General features: G+C 45.2%; 1 protein-coding gene and 1 long non-coding RNA gene across 6 annotated transcripts in view; one reads left to right on the top strand and one right to left on the bottom strand.

Moving 5' to 3' along the window:
* Positions 1–11,924, bottom strand: part of LOC149354349 (uncharacterized) — a 56,717-nt gene extending 44,793 nt beyond the window's left edge. For 4 of the 5 annotated variants that reach the window (XM_089583288.1, XM_089583287.1, XM_089583285.1 and 1 more), the window contains exons 1-2: positions 11,820–11,924; positions 10,223–10,416 (exon numbers count right to left, since the gene is read on the bottom strand). The gene's annotated coding sequence lies outside the window, so the exon portion shown is untranslated. Of the gene's footprint in view, positions 1–10,222; positions 10,417–10,604; positions 11,067–11,819 lie in introns of those variants that run through there. The other variant, XR_016291307.1, reaches the window with a different exon arrangement.
* Positions 10,704–26,493, top strand: part of LOC149354348 (uncharacterized) — a 28,749-nt gene continuing 12,959 nt past the window's right edge. The window contains exon 1 of the long non-coding RNA XR_016291308.1: positions 10,704–11,268. This is a non-coding gene — a long non-coding RNA (uncharacterized LOC149354348). The remainder of the gene's footprint in view (positions 11,269–26,493) is intronic.

Raw genomic sequence — 26,493 nt, 5'->3', positions numbered from 1 at the left:
ACAACAGACAGTACGCTGATCGGTCTAATTCTTCAAGTCCTCAATGTCCCTTTTATGGATTGAGATGATGTTAGTGTTCTTCCATGATTCCAGTACACCAAAGGTCATAAGGCAATGCGTATACAGGGTGGCTGATTTTTCTAGCAGAATCTCCTCACTGTTCTTCAATAGACCTGCTGATATCTGATCCTCACCAGCTGCATGCTTGCCTCAGGTAAAGGCACAGAATGACCGAGACAGGACGAAAGAAGTACAGACACAATCCTGACAGACACATGTACCGACTAGCTCAAGAAAGTACCCTTCAGCTGCTTTCTATCTTTGCGCTACTCTAGACTTTCTTTACGCCCTCTTTTGTTTGTGGCAGGACGTCCAATTGCCGTGCACTACTCTAACGCCCAGATTACAATGGCTACTGTCCAGATTTAAGTAGAACTCTTTAAATACTTTAACTGTCTTATCAACACTGCTAATGATACTGCCCTCCTTGTCTCAGCACATAGACCTGATTTTTGCCTATGCCTAGTTCCCTTTTGAGCATGTTTAGGCTACTTCCATTCTTTAGAGCATGTTCGATTTTTTTTTCATTTTACTCTTTATGTCAATTATTTTGCACTTATTGATCAGCTTTGATAGTTCTTCCAGCTCTGTCTGTGGATCAAAATTTTTGCATGGGCTAGTCGGTGGTTCATCTTAAGGAAGGTAACAGCAGCGCAAAAAAGACGGGGACACAAGAGACACACAACCAACGGGACTGGCGCTGAACTAACGACTGAGATTTTATTGAAAACGGCAGAGCTTTAAATACCAACAGGCCATCACAATTTCAAGAAGATAATGACTCGCCAAAAGATTATATAATGCCAGCATCAAAACTACTCAAATGGATATCACACACCCCGATAATCACTAGAAGTCATGTGCAACTACTTAAAAAACCGGATGAATCATGAAAAAACAACAGGACAGGATGTAATCCCGTGTCAAAGACTGATACACGGAAGTCAGTAGCATGGCAAACGCCGAGTCAAACGCGTGAAAGTAAAAGAACGCAATAACACCCCAGGGGCCCCCGGCAACATCAGAAGTGAAACCTTCAAAGCAAAAAAAGAAAAAAGAAAAGAAAAAGAAAAAACAGTGAAAACAGCGACAAGGAAGTGAGAGAAAGCAGTAAGGAAAAACAAGGCACCCTGCGAGGAGAAAACCTAAAAGCACAAAGGCGGCTAACCAATGCTACCGTCCAGAAACCTGATTTCTTTCTTCTATAAGGCAATCGATGGCTTGCTCACGCACCAGTCACCTCCCATGGATATGAGCCAGGCCTCGATCACCTCCCTCTGGCGTTGGTCCCTCGCTCTGGCCCTAATTTCGGACTCCCCAAGCATAGGCTCGCACTTGAAGTCGCAGTCCGATCCGCAGTCATACTCACAAAAACACTTTCTGCATTTCTTGCAGTGGTCTGCCAGATGTCCGCCCGCATTACCATTCACACACCGTCAATGTTCCGCTGAACGTTCATTTACGCATCTACCAGTCTGCCCTATGTATGAACCAGCACACAGAAGTGGAATCTCGTACACGACTCCCGTGGAACAGCTCATCGATTGCATCGCATGTTTGATTTCGCAGTCATTACGCTCTTTTGTCTTGGTCATCATGCTGCAGATGGTAGACAGCTTGCATGGCACAGAAAATACTAGATTAATCTTGTACCTACTGGCTATTTTCTTCAAATTGTGCAAGAGCTTGTGGTAGTATGGGATGACGTGCACAGGATTCCCATCTTGCTGCCTAGCACGCTGTTTTTTGGGCTTGAGCTTTTGCAGAATGGCTTCTGATACAATGGAGACCACATTTGCTGGATACCCAGCACCCCTCAACGTTTCACTTGACCTTCAAAGCTTTGCTTTGCACAATGGTCACAGCTTTTTGTCAAGGCTGACTGCAGGCTATTATTAACAATCGCCCGTTTGACAAGCTTGGAGTGGGCGCTATCATAGGGAAGGGGGGCTTTTCTGGAGCGAGGGTTGTACATTCAAGATGCGGCGTTCTGAAAAATAGATGCATAAATCTAGGAACTGGATGTGGTTTTCCACGCTACTGACTTCCGTGTATCAGTCTTTGACACGGGATTACATCCTGTTCTGTTGTTTTTTCATGATTCATCCGGTTTTTTAAGTAGTTGCACATGGCTTCTAGTGATTATCGGGTTGTGTGATATCCATTTCAGTGGTTTTGATGCTGGCATTTATATATATAATCTTTTGGCGAGTCATTATCTTCTTGGAATTGTGATGGCCTGTTGGTATTTAAAGCTCTGCCGTTTTCAATAAAATCTCAGTCGTTAGTTCAGCGCCAGTCCCGTTGGTTGTGTGTCTCTTGTGTCCCCGTCTTTTTTGCGCTGCTACCTTCCTGTCTGTGGAGTTCGAGGTTTTCATGCTTTGGCATTTCCTCATCAGATTTTTTGTCATCTGAGAGTGCTTGCCGGTATCCACTCTAGCCATTCTACTGCCTACTACTGCGCACTCCGCAATGATAACTGTCAGAATATCATTCACTATATGAACATTAAGGTCGTTCTCATCAGTTTAAGCCAAATATCTGTTCTACAGAGAGACCCTGAATTCCTCTACTTTCCTTCTTAATGCTAACTCATTAATGGGATTCTTCTTCACTAGTTTCTTCCATTCCCTCTTCAAGCCTAAGCTAATTAAAGCTCTTACCAACTTAAAGCTGCTACATCACACCTTTCCAAAAACCTCCACATCATGCACGATTCCAGGGTGAGTGCACAAGTCTATTTTATTTTTCATATCGTATTCATGATTCATAAAGTAGTCCTCTCTGTGAACTCTACTAATAACTTCCCCTGCTATTACTAGTGCCTTTGCCATAGTTGCCCACTGCCTGGTCTCGAACTTGCTGCCTGCCTAGCTTGGCACTGAAACCACCGATCGGTACAGTGTACTGCTTTTCTACTTTGCTCACTGTGTATTCCACGCATTCATTCATTGAAGCCTTTGACTAGCTGGACATCATGGTTGGATGTAGGTGTTAGGCCTGTGCCACTTTTTAGTTTGTACTGCTTATTAAGTTTAATTACGATAGCTGCCTTCCTCTCGTTAATACTACGAAATTCGTCTATTTCTTCAGCTATATTCTGATCGATGAGGATCTAGTTTGTCTGTGCACCAATCCATGACAGCATAGTACGTGCCCACCATTTCACACTGTAGAAGCTTCACCTGTCCTCCTAACCTCAATAAGTGCTATGACATCCCATATAATACACAACAGCTCCTCAAACAGTACTGCTAGACTAGCCTTACTGAAAAAGGATTTAGCAATAAACGCTTCCGGGTTCAGTTCTCAATGGCAGCCTGTTGGGAGCCAGATAACCTTAGCACACTCTGCTGCATCCCAGGTTTGCCTACAGCCTTGCACAGTCAGCCACTGGCGACTGAGGGCCAAAGATTAATTGGTTTATTCATATAGGCGGCAGTGACCAAGTACTACACCAGAATGGCAAAATCCTGTTCTGGTGAGGGCATTGTCGCCTCTGATCACCAAGATCAAGCATCACTCCAGGCCTGGTTATGCTATTTACTGACATGCAGAGTTTTTTTTATCTGGTGGAGAATTGTGCGGCTCCAGAACTTGAACCGTGGTCCTTTTGCACGTGAGGCAGATGCTCTAGCTCAACATCATAATTGCTATACTGCTGCTACTATATACAGAACACTTAAATGATGGTATTTTTCTACTTGTTTTGGTCCACAATTTCTTCGAGAAAGTTGAGTAAAATCAATTTTAGTGCTCATCTTTTGTAGGATGAAGATATCAGATTCATAAAACACAACAGTAAACTATCAGCACATTCAAATTTGTTCATAACAAAAATTTGCTAAATTACGCTTTGCAAATTCAGGCTTCAGTACTCAATAAACCTACTTCAGAATGTGCACTCGTGAAATTAGATGCTGTCCTCACACTAGACTCTGGATACTTACTTGCCCATTCAAGATCTTTCCTGTGCCATGTTCATGTGCTGAGAGCCAACGGCAGTAACAGAAGAAGTGACAAACACGTTTGGGATAAATACATACTATACGCACCCAAAAACTTTACCATCTGTGGAGTACTCTTAAGGGGACACGCAGGTGAAAAAGCAGCGATTTTTGTCAAACAATTCCACTTTTAGTTTTTTCTTTCATAGTGTGTATGCCTTTCACTTTCACGTCCAAGAATACCATCGCCGAGTACAAATGAAAAATTACTAAAAAAATTCAGGGACCAATTTGTCTAAAGTGCGTAGTGGCGAAAGCATTTTCTGCACCACTTTGACTGTCTCTGTGGCACTGGTGACGTCACCACTGGATGAAACCACATGTTAATGACTAATTACTAAGTGATGACAAATTAGAGATTAATGACTAAATACTAATTAACTGCTAATTAATTACGCTTAAGCTTCGCCTTTAGGAGTGGAAGACGACAGTGTGTTGTAGCCCTGCAGGAAGTCCACGGAACGCCACCACCCGTTTGGCGCGACGCCTTGCCCTTTGAACGCAACGCTTTTTGAGGAAAGGAAATGGCGCAGTAATTCTCTGCCATCTCTGTGGACACCTGAACCGCACCATACAGGAAGGAAGGGGGAGTGAAAGAGGAAAGAGAAAAAGGGGCCGTAATGAAGAAAATTAAAATTGTATTTGAGGAAAGGAAATTACGCAGTAACTGTCTCAAAAACCATTTCGACCAACCAAAAAGTGTGACACCTCTGCTGACAACTTCTGTCGACAACAATGAGGCATTAAAGGCTTTTGCCTTAAAACCTGTGATGTAAGCGCGCCAAGTGACCGAAAAATGAGCACAATTGAGGTGCTTTCACGACGGCAACAAATATGAGTAGGGGTGTTTCCCGCCACTGCGGTGTTGCAGGCAGAGAGAAGTCTTATTTCTGATGCAACCTCCGGAAGTTTTGCAGCTCGAAACAGAAATTACAAACTAGTGCTTTTTTTGTATCATTTAAATGTAACATTATTGTTTGTGCATTACATTACTGAACTTGCATTCGTCACATCACAATAAAATTTGGTAAAGATATGCTTGACTATATGCAGAATGCAGTCATACTTAATGTCACCAGACATCCTGACTTCAGCAGGACCGTACCACTTTTCGGGCTGTAGTCCCGTTGTCCCACCAACATGGCTGTGGGACAGTGTTATGCCCCAGAGAAAAACGGCCGTTATTACTTAGCAACAGCACGCCATATGCGCTTTCGAAGGATGCAGATACATCCTGGTGAGAACACAGAGCAGAGGCCATTCCGCCCCTTTAGGCAAAGCCGCAGTATCTACAGATGGGCCAGTTGGTTGCAACTTACAATGAAGACAACAGCACGCGAAGGATGACAGTCGAGGTACAGAACAACACCGGATGGGCTAGTGCAGAGGAGGGTGGGCGGTTAAGGGTTATGGGGGTTGAACATCCTAAAGCGACTCAGGCTATAAGGGATGCCGTAGTGAAGGGCTCTGGAAATTTTGACCACCTGGGGTTCCTTAGCATGGACTGACATCCCACAGTACACGGGCCTCTAAAATTTTGCCTTTATCGAAATTCGACCACTACGGCTGGGATAGAACCCGCATCTTTTGGGTCAGCAGCCGGGCACCATAACCACTGAGCCACCACAGCAGGGCTGGGTTAGATGGTATCGATCACTATTCATAACTAAAAGCGAGCAGAAATTAGTATGAGTGAACAAAAAAAATTACAGGAGAATGAGACATATGAGGCAAAAATTCTGCAAGGGCAGTAGGACTTGCCCTCAATGATTACTTTGTTGCTTTTGCCCTAAGCCAACACTTCACATATGCCAGAGCATTTTTCTGGAGGGTGAAGATGGAGGGCGGCAGTGGGTGGGTGGGCAGCCTCCTTGCTACGGGAGCGGCGATGTGGCATTTCTGAAACACAGCTGGCTTTCCCACTGCATCTTTGAATTCAATTTTGCACTCGCTTTTTTGTTCCACTGCTCTGTGGGTTATGAGTGGATCCTTGTGGAGGGTGAAGGTGGGCGGTGATGGCGTGGGGAGTTGAGTCGAGATGGGTAGTGGGGGGTAGGTGGCACTCCCATGGTTTCACTCCACTTTGGCGGGCAAGGAATACGATCACATTAGCCCTACTATTCCTACTCCAATTTGTAGTTGTGAAAGGGAATGAATTTTGTTGAAACTATTGTAGTCCCATTATAAGAAGCCATTCTAATTAGTGTTTATTTTTTAATTCAGAAATTTTATACACGGCACACAATTTTCTCTCTCCATACAAGATCACAGTGAGCAAAACGAGATATTTCTCAGTGCTGTCGTGAGTATATACTAAAAACAAATAAATAGAGGCACAAAAACATGCGTATATTTCAAATGATTGGCTTACAAAAAGAACTGAGCTAATCAAGTAAAAGACAAGAAATTTAATAAGACCTGGCAAAAATATCTCAATTGTGAGAATTTTACTCACCTGAGAAAAATATTAACAAAATATTTTTGTTCTGGAGCATATTTCCTTAGCAAACTACTTCTCAAAACATTTTAAAAACTCTTCGTGACAAGTAACACTGGTCCACAACCACACTGTTGCAAACACTGGTCCCACCTATCCCGCTGAGACCACAAACGAGGCATTGAGGCTGTGTTGAATTCTAACAACACATATTTAAAGGTGCAGATACTGATAGGGGTATGCAAAGCTTAAGTCCAACTTATAGTAAACAAAACAAAAGAAAACTCATCACCCGGAAGTTCCTAGCCCTCCAGAGCAATGACAATACATATGTTTCACATTACAATGGTGGTCTTAAAGGAGGCAAACACATGGGAACTGATTACATCAGTGCTGTTCACAGTTCTGTATACTTGAACAAGCAGTTACAACTACTGCAATACCTCATTACCCAAGAAACAATATGTCAATCATAACTCGAGAAAACAATCTCTCGTTTCACTGCAGAATGTACTAAAACCAATACATGCATTAAATACATCAGCTCTAACATGGTGGCAAGCACGGTGATTATCTCCTTGTGGATGTTCTTACCGTCCAGTGTATTTTTGTTGCTACAACAGAACTGGAATACTTTTTTACCCTGCCCAGGTCTAAAAAAATACCACCGTTTTTCTTTAACAGATCTTCCGGATAACACACTACAAGCATTGTTGGACGCTGCCCTCAACATCATAACTTCATCATCATGACTGTGTAAGAATAAAAGCGGTCACAAGTCTAGTCATGCACTCTGACGGAAAGGTACGCCTCTACAAGCACACCCAGCAAGTAGATGCAGGCACCATTGGCAGAATGACAGGTAACACAGAATGGCACTCGCTACAGAAAAAACCACTTAGAAGGAGCTTGGCCATGGTGCAGGCAGAGCAGCCAAGCACAATAATAAAAGAGGAAAAGCAAAGAAATACAATCGCCAGCATCAACTTGGGTAAAGAAACATTCATTTCAGAAATGAAGGAAGGAGATAGCAGTTGAACAGCATGCAGTCATGCCTTTCAATCTGAACACACACAAACCATTCAGTGTTATGTTTTCAGGTGCTTAAGTGACAAAGATAGGCTATCATGTACCAAACACAACATTAACTGTCTATTTTTATGTTATGAAAATGAAACCTTTTTGGTATCATAATTTGTTTCAAGCTTTGCTTTTTTTACAAATGTCCGAATACAGGAAATGTCAACAACTGCATTTGCTCCTAAGAGCAGTTCAGTGTGTAAGCAAGTGCAGTTGTCATATAATAACCAAGACGCTGTTTCAGCTCCAAGTACAGGTGCTTTGTTCATCTAGGCGAGAGGTAGAAGGCCACCGAAATGTTAGCAGCCTTTTTAAACTTAGCTTGCCAACATCAGTATTTTTTTAAATGTATCCTCCTAGACAGACTGGATCCTGTCATGCCCTTGACTTAGAATCGTGAGTATTTTTTCCTTAGTTTCTTCAGCTTTGTGTTCAACAATAAAATGTGGAATATGGTGACCACTTCTTTGCACACTTGAGATGTGTGCTTGTATCCATCGTCTCATCAGAGAGAATGGAAGCTCATGTGGAAGAAACAGACCCTTGTGTGTGTTACCCCTCCCAATGAGGAGAGGCCCTTTGTCCCCAAGACCCACATGTCTGTTGGGTCTTCTTTGGTAACAGAGGAGCAGTGGGTGTCATTTCTGCCTTGTTTAGGTACTGTAACCAAGTGGCCGTGTCACACCACATCGGGATTCCTGTTGTTTTCAACTGCGTTTAGTCACCATCACACTTTGGTAAAAGTGTCATTCTCTTTGAGTGTTATTTCTTTTTTTTATGATACAACCATGAGTATGAAGGATATTTCCTCTTACTGACATAGGGTGGTTCAGTAATACACTTGTCTGAGGAACGATCATGGGTGGCATCCTTCGCAAAGGTTAATCGACCACAGCAGACCTGACAGCATAGCCGTAGTTTTGAGATGTAAAGCATAGGTGCAGGTTTGGATGCAAGGCCATTTTTTGATTTTGGTGTATTCAACTTTGAAAAAAACCAGGATTGCACTGAAGATAAAGGTTAGGATCAGATGTTTTGACGGCATCTCTTAGCCACCTCTGGTTCTTTATGTGCTGCACAATGGTTACAGTTGTTCCTCCAGGCATTCAAGCATTTTATGCCAGTATGAAATCATCCTCAGAAACCAGCCTGTGAATGGTGTTCAATGCCCTGAGTGGGCTTACAGTTACTGGAAAGTCAGCAAAGATTCAAGTTTTGAATAGTTCTCTCAATGTAGCCCGTGCCAAACTCACCCTTTTTGTTGTCACTAGGTATCCTGGTCTAGTGGTGCAAGACATTTAGCTATTAGGAATGTAAAAAGTAGTCAAACTGGCCTGTCTGCTTGTCACTGTGGGCTACATGGTAGCCTAGAAAATTTTGTCTCGGGGGGGAAAAGATGGGAAGTTGCATCAGTGCATCCTCTTCTGAGAGGGCAATCAGGTTTTTTGAAAGCACAAAAATTCATGTAAGCTACTATATGCTACATGAACACAACAAAGAAACGGGAAAAGAAATTGAAAGCATGTTCTGTCTACACCAACTGTATAACACAGCTGTAAACAAATATGACATCACCAAGATTGTTTTCGACACATAAAGTTAACCTGCACTGCTAGGAATGAGGAAAAAAACTAAAAAGGAGGACAAGGCATGGGCCCTACCTCTCGTTTCTTCTATCGCTCCCCCTTTCTTCCCCTCTCCCTGCCCTTTTATTCCTGCAAGCCACAGCTTAGGTGCTTCAGGTTTCGATGGCAAATGCCGCAGCTAGCAACATCTGTTCCTTCATTTTTATTGTTACTATTTTTATTACAAAAATCCACTAACAACAACTACAAGGCATGAAAGCTCTAAGAAGGGCAACAGGATGGTCAAAAAACACAATCTGCCAGAAGTAAAAAAAAATTGCGATGTCTGTCCTTAAATTGCTTGGTTGGCAATCAAGGCTGAGCTTCACAGTTCTTACCGATAATATGTACACTGCCTAGCTTCAAAACAAGTGTCAGCAGCTGACAGAATCGCACCTGCCTTTCCACTTCGTTTCTGATGACTAGCCCGCATTGAGCCTTTTTTGCACGCGAAAACGCGCCGCTGAACTTGCCCAATCACGGGAGCGTATCGTGTCTGCTGCGTGCGCCCGTGATGGAGCAAGTTTGGAACCACGGCAGCGTGCATTTCACGCGCGGCGAATTTTCTCGCGCAAACGCTCAAGCGATTGCAAGCGGTCATCGCGTATCGCCACAAGTATTGTTCCAGGCTATTAACAGTGATTTCTTGTGTTCCCTCTCCCCCGTGAACGATACCCCATGAAAAGAAACAAAAAACAGAACATCTATCAAGACGAAGCCCTCCGCGACTAGCATTTGAAATGTCTGCTTTGTTAGCACAAGTCGGTCGTGCTTCAACATAAACTATGCGCTTACGTGAGTGGATTCTCGTTCAAGTACCGCGTAAGCTAGAAACGTAACAAACATCACTGTATCAGTACCCGCCAGCACGCTGTCACCTCGAGGCGGATCACGAATCGCACATCACAGTGGGCTTCGCCCGGAGCGCGAAACAAATGGTGAAACCCACGCACGCAGCTTTCGAACCAACGCGTTCGAGACATCACCAGAGACAAATCGGCGGCGTTACATACCATTGACGACGAAAGTCGATACACAGCACACAAAATTCCGCGGTTGCTCACGGACAAGTTGCCGCACAAATACTGCGCAAGTAAATAAGTGGAGGTTGCGCTTCACAGGATCGGGGTTGAGATTGTCATAACTCCAGCCGTGACACGAAAGTGGCCGCAACTGCAAGGTTTATATCCACGCCCGGGTGTCCAGTCTGCGAGAACAGAAACATTACAGCGTATACATTCACCACCTGCTGTTAGTTTGCCCGGCGAAGCCGAGAACTGGCACCTGGCGGCAGTGGGTCTCTGGCCACAACATCGTTCACTCCTCGACTTCAGTAGATCAGCGAGCCTTTTTTTTCCTTTTATTTAAGCATCCTTGTCATCCATCATTACTTACCGTTTTATCGCTTTAAAAAATAAAAATCGCACTACTGGTGCTACATTCGTCACTATCATCATCGACGTGGACGGGCCCAGGGCTGCAGGTGATATTTAAGTTTCTTTTACATATTCGCGTACTTTTTTGCTGTTTCAATCCGATCAAAGTGTATTTAAAGCTGTTCGAATCAAACTTCCTTTCTATTGAACAAAACGCCATCCATGGCTTGCCGAGCCATCGCTTGGGGAACCACGGAACTGCGAGTCTATGTCTGCTTGAGACGCTGTTCTTCAGACGAAGTAAACGGAAAATTCCACGCAAGGAAATTCGTCTGCCCTAGACCCCAGCCTTCAAATACGAGGCAGTTTTTCCTTCTGTAGTCTGCCGACGCTAAACGTAATTCTGGAGTAGCAGTAATTAAGTGGACGTCGACGTTGGATGCTGAGACGCACATGTCAAGACAACGACGTGAGCACGGGACCAACGGGGTCGCCAGGACTATTTGCAGGGCCTGTGGACAGTTCACCTTGATATGGCCACGAACGCAGTCCGTTTGGTTTTGTTCAAATCGATTTCGGCCTCGTTACAGGGACAACTTCACGAACACTTTAAAGTGAGTTCTGCGAGTTTCTGGTCGCCCTCAAGAATACGCTGACATGGACATTCTGCAGTACTGCGGCCGGTAAGTGCTGATCAAATGAGCCGTAGGCTTAGGCGTAAGCCACGCTGCAATATTAGGCCTATTGGGCGGCCAGTCGCGTTAGTTCTTAGGACAATCTAGGCTCATGCGGGCTTTTTTTGTATTTGTTGTCAAATGGCGACGCTGCTCCGATGGCATGGTGAGTGCACAACTGCGACTTGTGTGCATACTACAAGTCTTGACATGCTTGGAGGGTAGATGTGTAGACCTCCTTCCTTCTTCACATGCGTTGTACGATGGAGCCAGTGAGACAATGGAGAGTTTTAGCATTGCGGGCTTTGCGTGATTGCGTGCATAGCGGGTCCAGAGTGCGCACGCGTAGTCCGCTAACGGGGAAATAGCGTTAGCGTACGAACGCAATTTTCAGAAGTTAGCGCTGCGGCAGTTAGGCTTATGCGCGCCCTTAGCGTGAAAACATGGCGCCGTCCCTCCAAGCGAGAGCCGCCCGCCTCACCCGATTCAGCAGTCCTGGCGATTCCGGTCGGCATGTTTACCGGCAACTACTGGTGTTGTTGCTTCTCGCTATGACTTACCTTGCTTCGACGACAAAGTTTAAGCTGCCAGTCAGCTCAGTTTTTGAGATACGCCTCGATTCTGGAGCGCGCAAGCCGCACTGGGACCTTAGCTGCACTGCTACCGTCTGCAACTGCCCGAAACGCAGCAAACCTAGCAAAAACGTCCGGAACGAAACAAGAATAGATTTGGAGCTTTTTCGCGGTGGTTTATAGACTTAAATGATGTAAAGCGAGTTTATATTAATTATACAAAGGTTTTTTGAACATTAGACGTCATCTTATGGCAAATATTCTTGCTCGAACGGCTTGTAGTTAGCATTGCCTTGACTAGATGGCGCCACTAATTGATGTTTTTTATTTCATTTTATTTCAATTTCGGGTTCATTTTGCACACGAAAAGAAGCGCTGCAGTAATAATTGACAGAGCGCCTCTTCAAACCGACGCAAGACCTACGCGTTGGCTGTGTCACGAAGTGTTTATATGGAGCTGTTTGTGGTTGCTGCAAGCGTTCCTAATTCCTGCGAGGATCATCACGCACAGCGGCGAACAGCTGCTCACGGTGAACTTTTGTGCGTGCATGAGCTGCGTAGCACAGTGACTAGTGTCCGCGTAGTGAAAGTGATTGCGATCGAAGCGAGTGCTTTTACGTCAAGGCAGTGAAATGTGCGCCTTCGAGAGCTCACTACGCACGCCGTGCTTTCCGAATGCTGAAATGAACGTGGCGTTGTGCATCTAGTCGCATTCGTTGCGATGGTTGCAGTGATCGCGACCGAAGCGTGCACATGACGTCGTTGCTGGCTATGCATTCGTTACCATTTTGTTGGCGATTCGTGTTGGCACTGTGCTTGAGAATTGCCGTGTGTGCGACGTGACGCGACGCGAGCTTGGCTGCACGGCCGTAGGACTGTTTTGCGGCGACAACAGCGATGTCGCCATCCTTCTGCGCTTTGGTGCTCCATTCAGTACGTTTTGTGATGATGGGTGCTCGGTTTACGACTCGCCGGAGAAACTGTGTAACCTGTGTGAAAACATCGGTGCAGTGCAAATGTATCTTCGGGAGCGTCATTTATTTTTATTTCCTGCCGGCTGTGCGCACATTTGCCTGCAATAAACATATCGGCGTGATGAATGGGTGACTGAACACTTCCGCTAGCCATTTCGGTTTAGGTTGTAACAACATGGTATTACGCGATTACAAACAAGAATCATTGCCGCTTTTGAATCACGACTGATTGACAGTGTACAAATCTCTAATATGTGCCAACTCATAAGTCTGTTTTTCATGAGCATTTCAATTGATGTAGTGCAGAAAAAAAATAAAAAGTGTGGCAGCAGCTTATGCAATCAAAACTGACCACAGAGCAAGTTGAGCATAACGAGTCTTGATGAAAAAGAAGAAAAAAATATTGAGAAAACCTTTGCCATTGCTTTTTTTCTCTTTTTGCTTAGCAGTGTTAAGTCAATATTGACAAATGCTTGGCAGTATTCAGTTTAAGTGGGATGTTGGTTTCCACTGCAATCAGAAAAATACAGTGGTCTTGAAGCACCTCATAGGCAATGACAGTGTCTGTTGTTGATTTTGCTCATGGTCCTTTTCGATCCGGGGATCAGTGGTACGAAACTGGATGTGTTCGCAATGCTATTGTTGCAGAGCTGCTCGCGAAATCGGCCTTATTGGTGTTAAGCGGTTGTCCAGCGGCGCTTCCTGGGTCAGCCGCAGCACTTTGTTTAACAAGCCATTCTCGAAGCTTTGGGAAGATCTCGTCGATGCACTTGCATATGTCTGTCTGCTACCACCTTCATTTGCCTGTGACTGCTTGCTACAGACATGACTACATGCAGACTGCAAAATAAGCCCTGTGGAGCTGGTAAAGCTACGCTAGGAACAAAGACGATGGTAACAACATCACTGCACAGGGTAGCAATTCTTGCTCTGTTGTCGTCCCTTAGCACAGTTTCGACATGCCAACTTGCCACCGGTGCACCACACAGTACGCTATGATCAAGTTCTGTGAAATTTACAGAAAGCAACAACGGGAGAGGAAGTAGGTTGTATAGGCATATCTAGTGCATGCTGTACAGATAGCTTCCTGCCTTATTATAGCCTGGCCCCTCTGTTTTTAATCCTTCATCACCCAGCACCTATGGCCCTATTTGTGTTATTGGCATGTGCTGCAAATCACCAAACACATTTCATACTCTTGACCCTGCTAGATTGTTTTGGCCCATTAAGTTGTTTGATTCAAATCGGCAAGCTTTTAGAAGACATTTCTGTAATAGCCAACTTTTTCTTGTTCTTCACGACATGCACCTTGACTGCAACATCCCCCTATGATGCTTTTGTTCTTTGCTTTGAAAAAGCATGCGATTCCCCTATTTATGTGAGGCTGGTTTTCTCGTGCTTTAACTTGCATCCAATAGCTCTAAACTGGATCCAAGCTTAAACAGCCAGCCTTCGGCAGATTTCCCTTGCCAATTCTTATGTATCTTGCCTTTTCCTGCAATCTCGGACGTCCGCCAAGGCACTGTTTTGGGCCTCATCTTTTCATTACTTGCATTATTACCGTCCCTTCAGTGTTTTGTCATATGCCTTCACTGACAGCCATATGGGGTGTGCCATATTGCAATCAGTACCAGCATTTCAGTTGTTCAAAACAACAATTAGCATGCCCTGGATTGTCCTGTTTGCTAATGTTACTAAGAATGCAGTAATATTGTTTTTTATTGTCAGCATTACATTTTGCCAACTTATAAGGCCTTCCGATAAAGGTATATTCACTGTATACTGGTTCAAATACCTAATAATCCTCATACACCCACCCACAACCTAGGATATTTACACCATGACGTGTTGTTAGTATCACCGTCTTCCAAGTTACTTGCATTCAATTCCCCTGTGTGTCATCAACTTGGGTATTCTAATGGCACATGGCACAAATCTAATTTAACTAGAGTCCTTGAATTAGTTCAGTCCTGAGCCGCTTGTTTTATTTTCTCACGCCATTTTTGAAGGTCCAGTTTGACAGCACTAAAAGTGCATATTTGAATGTCTTCATCTTATGCAGGTTTTTATTGCTCCTTACCAACACGTCCCCAACTAATCAGTCCCAACTTGTAGTCTCTCGCGCACTAGGTGCACTAACACTCTTGTGCCTCATTTAGCTCATATGCCACTGAATTTCAAGATTCGTTTTTGTTCGTGCCACAGAAGGCTGTAACGGTCTTGCATCCCACAAGGCTATGTATCTTACTGTCCTTTGAAGTGGTTACTACATAAATCATGCTATAAATTACGAACTCACTGAGTTCCTACCTGGCACACCATTTTAAAGCTCGCTACTAAACTAACGTCATTTAGGACCACTGAGGTGTGATAAATATGAAAACAAATAGATCTGATATAGTGCTCAGTCACTCGGTCACCTCGGCAAACCAGTACAATGCTCTCTTATGCATAACGTGTTCATTGAGAACTTTGTTCATAATTTATTTCAAACTATATCGGGGCAGATTTACACAATAGTAGCATTTGGGCTAACTTTGGACAAGCTAGCTCTAGCTACCTACATTCGCTCACTGCAAAGCTAAACATGCATTAGTGCACCCACCTGTTGTTGACCAGGCTTCTCTTTGTGCTTGTCTGTTCTGCTCAGCTGAGCAACACACTGACTTCATGATGTGGCTCAGTGAGAATTCTACATGTGTATGCTTATGCATGTAACTTGTATATAGTCACATGCACTAAGGATAGTATTAACTGGGCAATTGGTTCAGCTTAAAAACTCTCATCATCAGATTGCAGCAAAGAGATAACAATAAAAGACAAAAGTCATCACTGCCTTTCTGTTTTTCTTCGTCATCCTTCGGCCTGACTTCAACTTGGGTTTTTTCCAACTTCCTTATGAATACTGATGGCTCAGTTAATTCGTTTCCTTGCAACCCAGACTGGCAGTGGAATAAGGATATTTTGCTAAGAAATTGGTAATTAGTAACTAGTACGACATTATTCTATATATAACAAGTGGTGCGGATATCGATTAACAAATACAGATTCTCTCTTTTGCTTGCTGCTTTGGGAATCAGAGTTGCCCTTAAAATTTCTCATTATTTTTTACTGATCAGAAAGGACGTACCTTCAAGATTGCTGTAGAGCTTTACTGGAGAACTTAAGCATCTATGGCCCACACATACTTCAATGGCTTATTTTTCAATTCATTCTGTCCTGAGACATCATAGCTCTTATTTCTGAAAATTAACTTTTTCGCATTCTGCTTCATATGATTGTGTTTGTTTGAGGTAACTGCAAAATATGAAGCAGTTCCCGTTCCCTTGACTATACAAAGCATTCTATCCTAGTCTCCGCCAATATTTGCTATGTAAACTTTCCAAATGGGTTTTTGCATTTCTTTAACCTCTAGGCCAGTGTACTTACTCTCTTATCTAATTATGTATGGATTAATGAGGATGGCACATGTATACTTTTCTGAAATACGGAGCAACCACTTTGTTTTAAATTCATGGGACAGTTAAGAATGCTTTGTGGTTGTACGCACAATACGCCACCTTGTTTCTGTGCATGTCAAAATTGATTGGCTCTCAACAGAACTTTCCACACTTGTTTACTATGCTGCATACTGGTTTGCACAATGTTCACTGCAATGTCACCTCAGGAAGCACTGGTAAAAGGAAGCGGCCTGCCCACTGTCACTGCAGAACAAAAGCGTGCACTTTAGTACAGTGATACGCACCATATCCACTTTGAAGCCACTGAGTGGTATTTCTATTTCGATTTCCGTAATTGTGTGAAAAACATGACGAAAAAAAATCAGAAAAGAAATCAGTATTATTGCGTCGTCATTTTTCTGTGATATTGTAAACACCTGCAGTTAACACTGATCTTCCATATTAGTAAAGGTTGGGAACATTGTAATTTCCTCATGTATAGATGCATTCATATCTGATGGTAACATGCTAAAATATGCAGATTTTTTCATGCACGCATAATACACACATACACATACACCTTTTCTTTAATGAGAGACAGTGGCGTGTTTGATGTCATTTGACCACACATACTATGATGTGGATAGAGTTGAAGTGCGGCGGGAGTGAACACGGACACAAGAAGAATGATATACGGGTGATGCTGGATTTCCCACAGCTGAACAAATAAGCTGGGCAAAAATGATCTTGTTTGGTTTATGGGGTTTAACGTCCCAAAGCGACTCAGGCTATGAGAGACGCCGTAGTGGAGGGCTCCGGAAATTTCGACCACCTGGGGTTCTTTAACGTGCTATGACAGAGCATTGTTAAAGGCTGTGAACAAGCAGTCCACATCAGCAGCAGCAGATGCCCTCTCTACAGATGCAACAACCAATCTTGTCAAGGTCACCTTGACATCAGAAGCAGTAGCATGGACTAAGCCTTGGTACTATTCCCTTTTATCTAAGAGCACACAGAGGCATCTGCTCTACGTCACCTCTTGAGTAGGACAGTCCAGCATACACTGTTCGTGATATCGCTTTGGACAGTTGGCAGTATCAGTGAGGTGTTCGTTGCGGGTTGTCTCTTTCTGTTTCATGTTAACTATGCGTATCTATTCCTACAACAAATATTTTTGTTTGCATTGAATTGGCATCTAAGCTCAGCCAACAACCAATGTTCAGTTTTGGTTTTTGGCTGTCAGAACATGTTATCACCGAACACTATAGTCAGATTCAATTTAAGTCTTCAGTGAAGCTCTGCCATCTGGACCGCCGCACAGAATTCTTCCGCGCCAAAAAAAGTAGTCCGCTGTTAAAACTTTTATTGTATACTACCATAAGAAGCTTATTACAAGAAAAAATGATAAGCTCTAGAATTCTGATACCTGGATAGATTAATAAGGTCAAACATCGAACAACTTATTTTGTTTACTGTTATTGGTTAGTGGAGTAATACAGGATGCCTCGGGCCATGACCGAGTGCTAACAACTGCTGTTTCTTTTAAGTTTTATCCTACTATACATGAGGTACGCGGTATGTGAACCAGAATCATAAAATTTCAGTCACAGCAATTTCATCTTGTTCAGATGTTTGATGTGTGTTCCACAAGGTCACCATCCTCAAATCCAGCAAACCATTGTCATGAAATGCACCATTATTTTTTTACTTGCAGTTATGTTGTAGGTAGGCAGCCAATGTCTGTGTTAAAGTACTCCACTCAGGATGTCGGTTTGCTTCTGCAAACAATGGAAACTCATTAAAAGCATGTGTTTGATTGCACAGACGGTTACCAGTTCAAAATAATAACAGTCATATTTACCCGACATCACTGCTATCATTCAGCAGCACAGAGAACCCTACGCAACGTCGTATAGGCTTGCGCCTACGCTTACGCTGCTGCTGAATGACTGCGTCGGCAGCGACGAACTGCGCGACTAATGGCCAGTTCACCCTGTTTGTGTTGCCCATGTAAGCAGTCAAAACCTCTACAGCCGAGCTACTCATCTGGTAGCTGACGAGGGCCGCGTACAAGAGCAAGAACTTCAAAAACCACGCCATGGCTCAGCCTAAGTGCCGGTCACCGAGGGGCAAAAAAAGACCACGTTTTCGCGCCGTCTGGGTTGCCAACAGGAGCATGCTATTGGACAGACGGCAATGCCGGGTACGCCAATCGGAACGCTTTAAACCATCCGCCTCGTCCGCCAGCTCCAAAATGATCGTACAACACCCATTCCGCGCCACGCCCGAGCGAAGGCCGAAAGCGAGCGGTTCGCTCGCTGGCGGATCCGCCCAAAAACGATCGTACAACGGCCTTAACAAAGCAGTGAAAAAGACGGTGAGGCGCGCGCCTTCACGCCTGCGCTGTTCGAGATTTCCGCACTCGGCTGCGGTGCAGCGCGTCGCGGAGCAGGCGACCATTTGCGCAAAGTGACGCGCGCTGGCGGCCGTATTTAAATGGATTTCGCCTGCTTCTCCCAACTTCTCGGCTTCATGGCATACGATATAATGCATTTACCTTCACCTAAGCTCTGTTGCGGCTCTCTGAGCACTCACTTTGAGTTGTGACGTGCTATATTTATAGCATTCTTGTTCAACTTTCTGGAAATTTAGTACACTCGAATACGGTTTCAGGACGCATTCTCTGCCTGAAATTCTCAAGGGCTCTGTTATTGCCATGTCGCCATGTCGAGTCTTGTATTAATGAGTAGGTTTAATGCTTTAGCGCAGGTAAAGCAGGCAGAGTCGGTCGTGTGTTGGGGAGTTAGCACGTGTTGCTGAAGCTTTGGCGAGTATTTCATGCAATGCTATGCAGTATGCTCCAGCTAAGAGGTTTACGTTTCCGGCACTTGCACTCCTCCCTCGGCGCTCGCGAATTCGTAGCGAGAATGAGTATTTTGTCACAATGTCAGAATATAAGCGCCCAACGCGTGGGTTTCACGACATGCCGTCATATATGGGCAATCAAAATTATAGAGATTCAGCCAGATATTCTTGCACCGTTCCTTCGATTTCAGGCACCGCGCTGCTCTTAGACGCGCCAATATACTCGTCAACTCTGGATAGGCGTAAAGTCGGCATCTGTGATTATCTGCCTGTACTCGGATGTGTTTGTGGTTGGCTTGCCGGACTGCTATCCACTTTGCGTTCAAAGATGTTGCGTTCGGCTTCGGAAAAAGAGCGAATCATTTCGCGTCTGGGCACTTGTACGCAACTCTACTATTTACGCGCGGTGTCCCTGTCAGGGAACTTTTTTTGCTTCTGCGTCCTCACTGTTTCATTCAGGAGCGCAGAAATGGTAGGAATTTAATATGTTTAGCCGAATATCATATACGAAAACAAGCTGTTTCTTTGACAAACTTCCAGTTTTTTATTCTTCAACGGCGGACTCCCGCTGTATCTGTCGTGGAGCTCGTACTATAAGCCGAATGTCTCCGCCGTTGACGTCAGTATCTGGCCTTGCGTGCTCAGCTGTAGCGGAACTAAATTGGTCATGAAATCTGTGTAGCTATACTCCATCCGCAGCCATCGTCTGGTGAGCTGTTCATAGCGTCAATTCATTTCAGAGGTAAAAATAATAAGCTAACATAATTGAATTTTCAGCGCCAACTGCCATTTCCATCACAAGACAATTCCATCAGCACGCGGGTAGCACATCCTGGTTCATCATATTTCGTTCCCATCTTGGTTCTATTCTATAATTATAAGTGGTCGCGGACGTTATACGTATAATTACTGTTCAACAACTTTTTTTTACCTCTGAAATGAATTTACGCTATTAACAGCTCGCCGGACGATGGCTGCGGATGGAGTATAGCTACACAGATTTCATGAGCAATTTAGTTCCACTACAGCTGAGCACGCAAGGCCAGATACTGACGTCAACGGCGGAGACAGTCGGCTTATAGTAAGAGCTCCACGACAGATACAGCGGGAGTCCGCCGTTGAAGAATAAAAAACTGGAAGTTTGTGAAAGAAACAGCTTGTTTTCGTATATGATATTCGGCTAAACATATTAAATTCCTACCATTTCTGCGCTCCAGAATGAAACAGTGAGGACGCAGAAGTAAAAAAAGTTCCCTGACAGGGACACCGCGCGCATATAGTAGAGATGCGTACAAGTGCCCAGACGCGAAATGATTCGCTCTTTTTCCGAAGCCGAACGCAACATCTTTGAACGCATAGTGGATAGCAGTCCGGCAAGCCAACCACAAACACATCCGAGTACAGGCAGATAATCACAGATGCCGACTTTACGCCTATCCAGAGTTGACGAGTATATTGGCGCGTCTAAGAGCAGCGCGTTGCCTGAAATCGAAGGAATGGTGTAAGAATATCTGGCTGAATCTCTACAATTTTGATTGCCCATATATGACGGCATGTCGTGAAACCCACGCGTTGGGCGCTTATATTCTGACATTGTGACAAAATACTCATTCTCGCTACGAATTCGCGAGCGCCGAGGGAGGAGTGCAAGTGCCGGAAACGTAAACCTCTTAGCTGGAGCATACGAGCATACTGCATAGCATTGCATGAAATACTCGCCAAAGCTTCAGCAACACGTGCTAACTCCCCAACACACGACCGACTCTACCTGCTTTACCTGCGCTAAAGCATTAAACCTACTCATTAATACAAGACTCGACATGGCGACATGGCAATAACGGAGCAATAAAAACCCTTGAGAATTTCAGGCAGAGAATGCGTCCTGAAATCGTATTCGAGTGTACTAAATTTCCAAAAAGTTTAACAAGACTGCTATAAATATAGCACGTCACAACTCAAAGTGAGTGCTCAGAGAGCCGCAACAGAGCTTAGGTGAAGGTAAATGCATTATATCGTATGCCAGGAAGCCGAGAAGTTGGGAGAAGCAGGCGAAATCCATTTAAAGGGACACTGAGGAGAAATTGAAGTTGGCCTGTATCGACAGAATACCAGCTCCTGATTACAAAAACGCCACTCATACTGACAACAAAGCTCTTGTAACGTAGAAAAGAGCAAGAACCAAAATACAGGTATCGCCGCCACAGGCCAAACTCGCAAGTACAAGCGTGATGAGATCATAGAACAAAACAGTGTTGCTAGAACGAATGGTTCTAGCAACACCAGGAACCGAGAAACCATGCATCACTGAGGCGCAGCCAATGCATGCGCAAATCTCCTTGACGTCGCCAGATGGCGCCACGTGCCCGGCTGCTACGCGCGCTCCTGAAGCATCGGGACAAATCAGCGCCTGTTTTCCGGCGGTAGGCGGGCTCCCGGTATTCCGCTAGCGGTAACAAGGTACACGGTATGCTAAAGGTGTCTATTTGCGAGAACTTCGTTGACGACTTCGAGAACTAGATCCATCGTAACGCTGGCAAAACGCCAGTGCAAACGTAATCGAAGCGACTGTAGCGACGGCCGCAATAGCCGATAGATGCCTTCAACGTGCGGCCGGCGGTAGCTTTCTTTTCGGCTGCTGCTAGGCCGCACTGCTGGCCGTCAGAAATCACGGAGTCTGCGTTACGTCATGTGCACGTCATGTTTCACGTCTCTTAGTCCTCTGTCATCATAGACGAATCCCAAGTTTGAATCAGAGCGGCGGGAAAAACTTTTTCAACTTAGAATCCAAATTTCTTAGAAATAAATGCATCTTTCGCTGCCGGCCAAGTGGCAACAAAGCCATGACATGCCGAACTATCGGATTTTACTATAAAAAAAATATTAATAGTGCTCTCCTCAGTGTCCCTTTAAGTACGGCCGCCAGCGCGCGTCACTTTGCGCAAATGGTCGTCTGCTCTGCGACGCGCTGCACCGCAGCCGAGTGCGGAAATCTCGAACAGCGCAGGCGTGAAGGCGCGCGCCTCACCGTCTTTTTCACTGCTTTGTTATCATGGAGAGCGAGAGAGAGAGGGAGCGTCACCTTCTCTCAGCGGATACCCTCGCAACCCGAGCGCGGCGAGACACGAGTGCGATAACAGCGCCCCGATAGCGGAGAGCAGCCGCTCCGCGGCTGTTCGGAGCGGCCTGGGATTTTTTGACTACCCCTGTACATACACAGACATGAATATATTTTTAGCATCTCGGTAAATGGCTAAAAAAACTCGTTTGACGCTTAGGGCGCGTTCTTAAAAGCAGTCATGGCGTACACGACGTAATATTAGCTGGGAGACAGGGAATACCGACTGTTGCGTAAATCAGAGAAAATAGAAAAAAATATTCTCGGCCTAACTGCCCGTTTGTTCAGGTTCAAATTTCGCACAGAGGTTGCATTTGGTGGTCAGTTTTGTTTTATACTACGCTTAGATGGGGTACTTGCCTGATTCGGTCAGATTTATTTGGAAATCCCCATCGTCTGCGGCGGCGACGACGAATCAAAACCGAAAGATTTCGCAGCAGTGGTACCCGTGGCGCCATCTGGGTCTGTTCGGGTCTGTCATTAGCTGGGTCTATCCGGGCGTCTGCCATCACCACCTCTTGCGGAGTTGGCCAGCTTCGCATCACTTCGTTGCCGTGCGGGCTCTGCACCCGGGCTTTTGTACGTTTTTGCTTATGTTTGTGTGGAAGTAACGACGCGGCTTTTACGCGACAACGTATACAGCTCGTTCGGTGGAAAAGCCGTCGGCGCCGTAGTTGTTGTCGGCACCACTCATCGGAAAAAATCGTATCATGCCAACAGTTTGCCGCAGAATGTTCCCGATGGTGTCATATGATTCAGCGTTTCGTGCAGCATATACGTACTAGTTAAGTTGGAGCCTAGCTCGCGGCTGTGATTCGAACTGGCGACCTATAATCGGGGGCTGCGTAAAAAAAATCGTATCATGCACGGTTTCGGTGTCTACCAAGACAAGTGAGACTGCTACTGAGTCGTTTTCTTGCCTCGAAAAAACAATTTTCGATCTGTCCAATGGGCAAGGCGTCGCGCCGAACGGGCGCATTTAGTGGACTCCCTGGCAGTGCTGCAAGACGCTGTCGCGGCCCAACTCCATCGGCGCTTTTCGGCGCGCGCGTCCCTCGCGCTTGGGGGCCCACGCGTCGGCCAGAGCAGGTCTTCGCATGCGCGACGCGTCGGCCACGACGCTCGTAAGTGTCAGATATCGGCGCCTGCGCACAGGCGCTAGCGCGCGCGTCGGGAGCGGGGTCCGGTTTTCAACAATCGGAGGACCGCGGGGCTCTCGTGGACTCTTTTCCTCATGGCTGAAAGCTCTTTCAGGTTCCCCCAAATTTTCTTGGAATCCTTGCATCTTCCCAACCATCTTTTATTTATTTTATTTATTTATAGAACACTGCAGACCCTAGGATGGGTCCAAGCAGGAGGGGCAAAAGTACATAAAAAAATAGCGCGGCAAATTACATAGCATAAAACTAACATATGAGTAACAGAACATAATAAAGAACAAGGAAAAACAACTCAGCAATTATCAATAAGCAATTTTGTTAACGGCATCGATGCTGTTTCCAACCTCAGGCGGGATCGAGTTCATTCCATTGAGTTATTGTGTGAGGAAAAAATGAGTATTTAAAAGCATTGATTCTAGCGCTGTACGGTGTTAGTGATTCCGTGTGACGATGTCGTGTTAGTCGCGTTGTGATCGGCGCCTGCGTGCTGGGCGCGCAGGCGCTCCGCACGCACGCTGCATGGGCTGCTGTGGGGCTGCGTGTAGCTTGGTCTCATAAGTGTCATGAGCGACTTTATGGGTGTGTACCGCATTTACTCGCATAATGAACGCACTGTATTTTGTAAAATATCCCGTGAAGACATGAGGAGCGTCCTCATTACGCGGGACAAAAAAAATTGAAGGGGTAAAAGCGGAACAAGAAGTAGGCTGATCACGTAAATTTCACCCGGTACAGCGCACTTTCAAAATAAAACGATTAAAGAGTATTAATTAAAGTTCACTCCAGCGCACCAACCCTGCTACAACAAAATCTTCTGTGACCAGGCATGGTTTCTGTCGATTTTAGGTATAATCCCGGAGCATTTTTATTGGCTGTTCATCCCACAGGGTGTGTTTATAGCTAAGAGTCGGACTTTCGGCTTTTATTTTTTTAATTTGGCAGACTTTTCTTGGTGTTTATTTCAGAACGCATTTCGGTTTTTTTTTGGCGGTTATTTTGACGAATGAATTGCTGACCTTTGTTCGTGATTAAACGCAATACATCATGTGGTCAAAGGTCACCTGGAGTCTATGGCGATTTCGTCAGCATAAGCAGTTTCTTTGCCGATAATTAACGTGTAAATGGCAGCAATTGGAGCTGTGCTTGAAGAAGGAATTGCTATCGTCATTAAAAGTTAGCTGTGGTTTAACCATTGTTGAACCTGGTTGGAGAGCGAAAGCTCTGGTGTATCTAGACGCGGCTTAGCGTCTGTAACTTGTGTGCGTGCCGGACAACTGCCAGCACCGGAGATCGTCGAAGCGACTGCGTCTTTATTCCCGTTCATTCCCGTCTGTGGCGGCAGCACCCTCGGTAGGCGCATTTTCAACGCGCCGACTGACGTGATGCTAAGTCACGTAACTTACATTGCGCTATTGCCGTATATGACGCCATCGTTCACCCATTGTTATTCTTACATTTCGTTACATTTTTTTCAAGGTAAAGCTGAAGGGCACGTCACGTGTTTAGCACTTGTAGTTACTCGTTGCTACAGCGACACTCATATCATCTGATCAATTGCGGTAATTAATCTGTGTAATTACTGTTTCTTATTTAGGTTAAACTTCCTCTTTCCGATGATGTGTTACATGTGGACGTTCTTGTTTACTACCACTTATGCTCATTACTATGCTATGATGTTATCATTGTTACCCGCATTAACTAGTGCACACCTATATACAATATTCGTGGATTCCTGTCACGCGGGCGTTTCGAAGGCACTCGAACCGATAGTCTATCGACTCAAAGGCGATCAAGCGCTGCTACATGGGCAGTTTGAATGGTCATCGAGTCAAAAGTCTATCGAGTCAACGGAGCAACGCAGAACTCTATCGAGATTTCGAGGGCCTTCGAGCATTGCCGAATGTTGATAGTATTGCTTCGAACGGCGCCAGTGCGCACTTTCGTGCACGATACGTAGGCATGAACAAACATTATGCTGTCAAACTTTAAAGGGGTGGAGACACCAAACTTGTGGTTGGCGCGTTCTTTGTTTCAAACGTTTCTTACTGCTCCAGGAAGCATGATACACACTCGAAGATTCATATATTCACAGTGAATAATTTAATATCGCATTTTTCGGGGAACGATTTTCCGTTTCGGTTTCTGAACGCCGAGTTTGACAGTGACGTCACAATCTACGGTACTCAACTTCTTGGCCTGGTCACGTGCGCCTTGAAAGCTGTGACGCACCTACTGCTGCATCGTCTGCTTTCTCACACACGTGCTGACCAGCGCATGAAAACAAACTGCATGGCCAGTCCCAGCAGCTCGGATTTTGACGAATCTGATTCCAATGAGGACGTCGACTTTTTTTTTGTGATCGCACGATCACACGCTAATATCGCCTTCGCGGGTTCGCGTGAGGATGCGAAGCACTTTGCAAAACGCTAGTAAGCATCGCTGCTACGCCCTACCCAAGCTCCGCCCACAACCGGTGTCACACTTCGCCGCCGTGCAGCTGTACCTGAGCGGTGCTTGGGTGATGTACAAATATCACAAGAAAATACAAGATCGCCTTGTTATCAGAAGGACTGCCAGCTACACTCGAGCAGCGAAAAAGCATGCCTGCTTATTGTTGGGAGCCTTCGGCAACGGCACCGCTCGCGGGCGCTCCGGGCGACGAGCTCTGCCGCTGCCTGGCTTCCGTGGTCGTCGCTAGGCCTATAGCCTGTTTCACATCGAAGCCGCAGCGGCCGGCGCTCCGGAAGTCGCCTGCGCTATAAAAAGGCCTACCCTTCACATATAGCTTTAGTGTCAACAGCATCATCTCACAATACAATAATAGTATGGTCAATCTCCTCGACGCCATCGGCAGCGGAGCTAGTGGGCGCCAGGCGAGCCGGACCCCAACGTCGGGCCAGCGGTAGCTGCGAGGCGGTTGTGGCAAGAAATTTGCTCATATCACAGTTGTTATCTCTACCAGCAGCTCAGTATTGGTCAGCGATCCTCAAAAATGACACTTTTTCACATTTATTATCGCAGGGTTTATTATTTACGTCAAGAACACTCTTTAGCTCGTTTTTATGACGTCGGCAGACAGGATCCAGGCTCGGCGTACTTCACGTCCAC

This window comes from Amblyomma mixtum, chromosome 3 (assembly GCF_055824585.1).
Source record: "Amblyomma mixtum isolate Tamu chromosome 3, ASM5582458v1, whole genome shotgun sequence".
In the NCBI taxonomy this organism is placed as follows: Eukaryota; Metazoa; Arthropoda; class Arachnida; order Ixodida; family Ixodidae; genus Amblyomma; species Amblyomma mixtum.
Note: the sequence above shows the minus strand (reverse complement) of the source record. Positions and strands in the feature narration are given on the sequence as shown.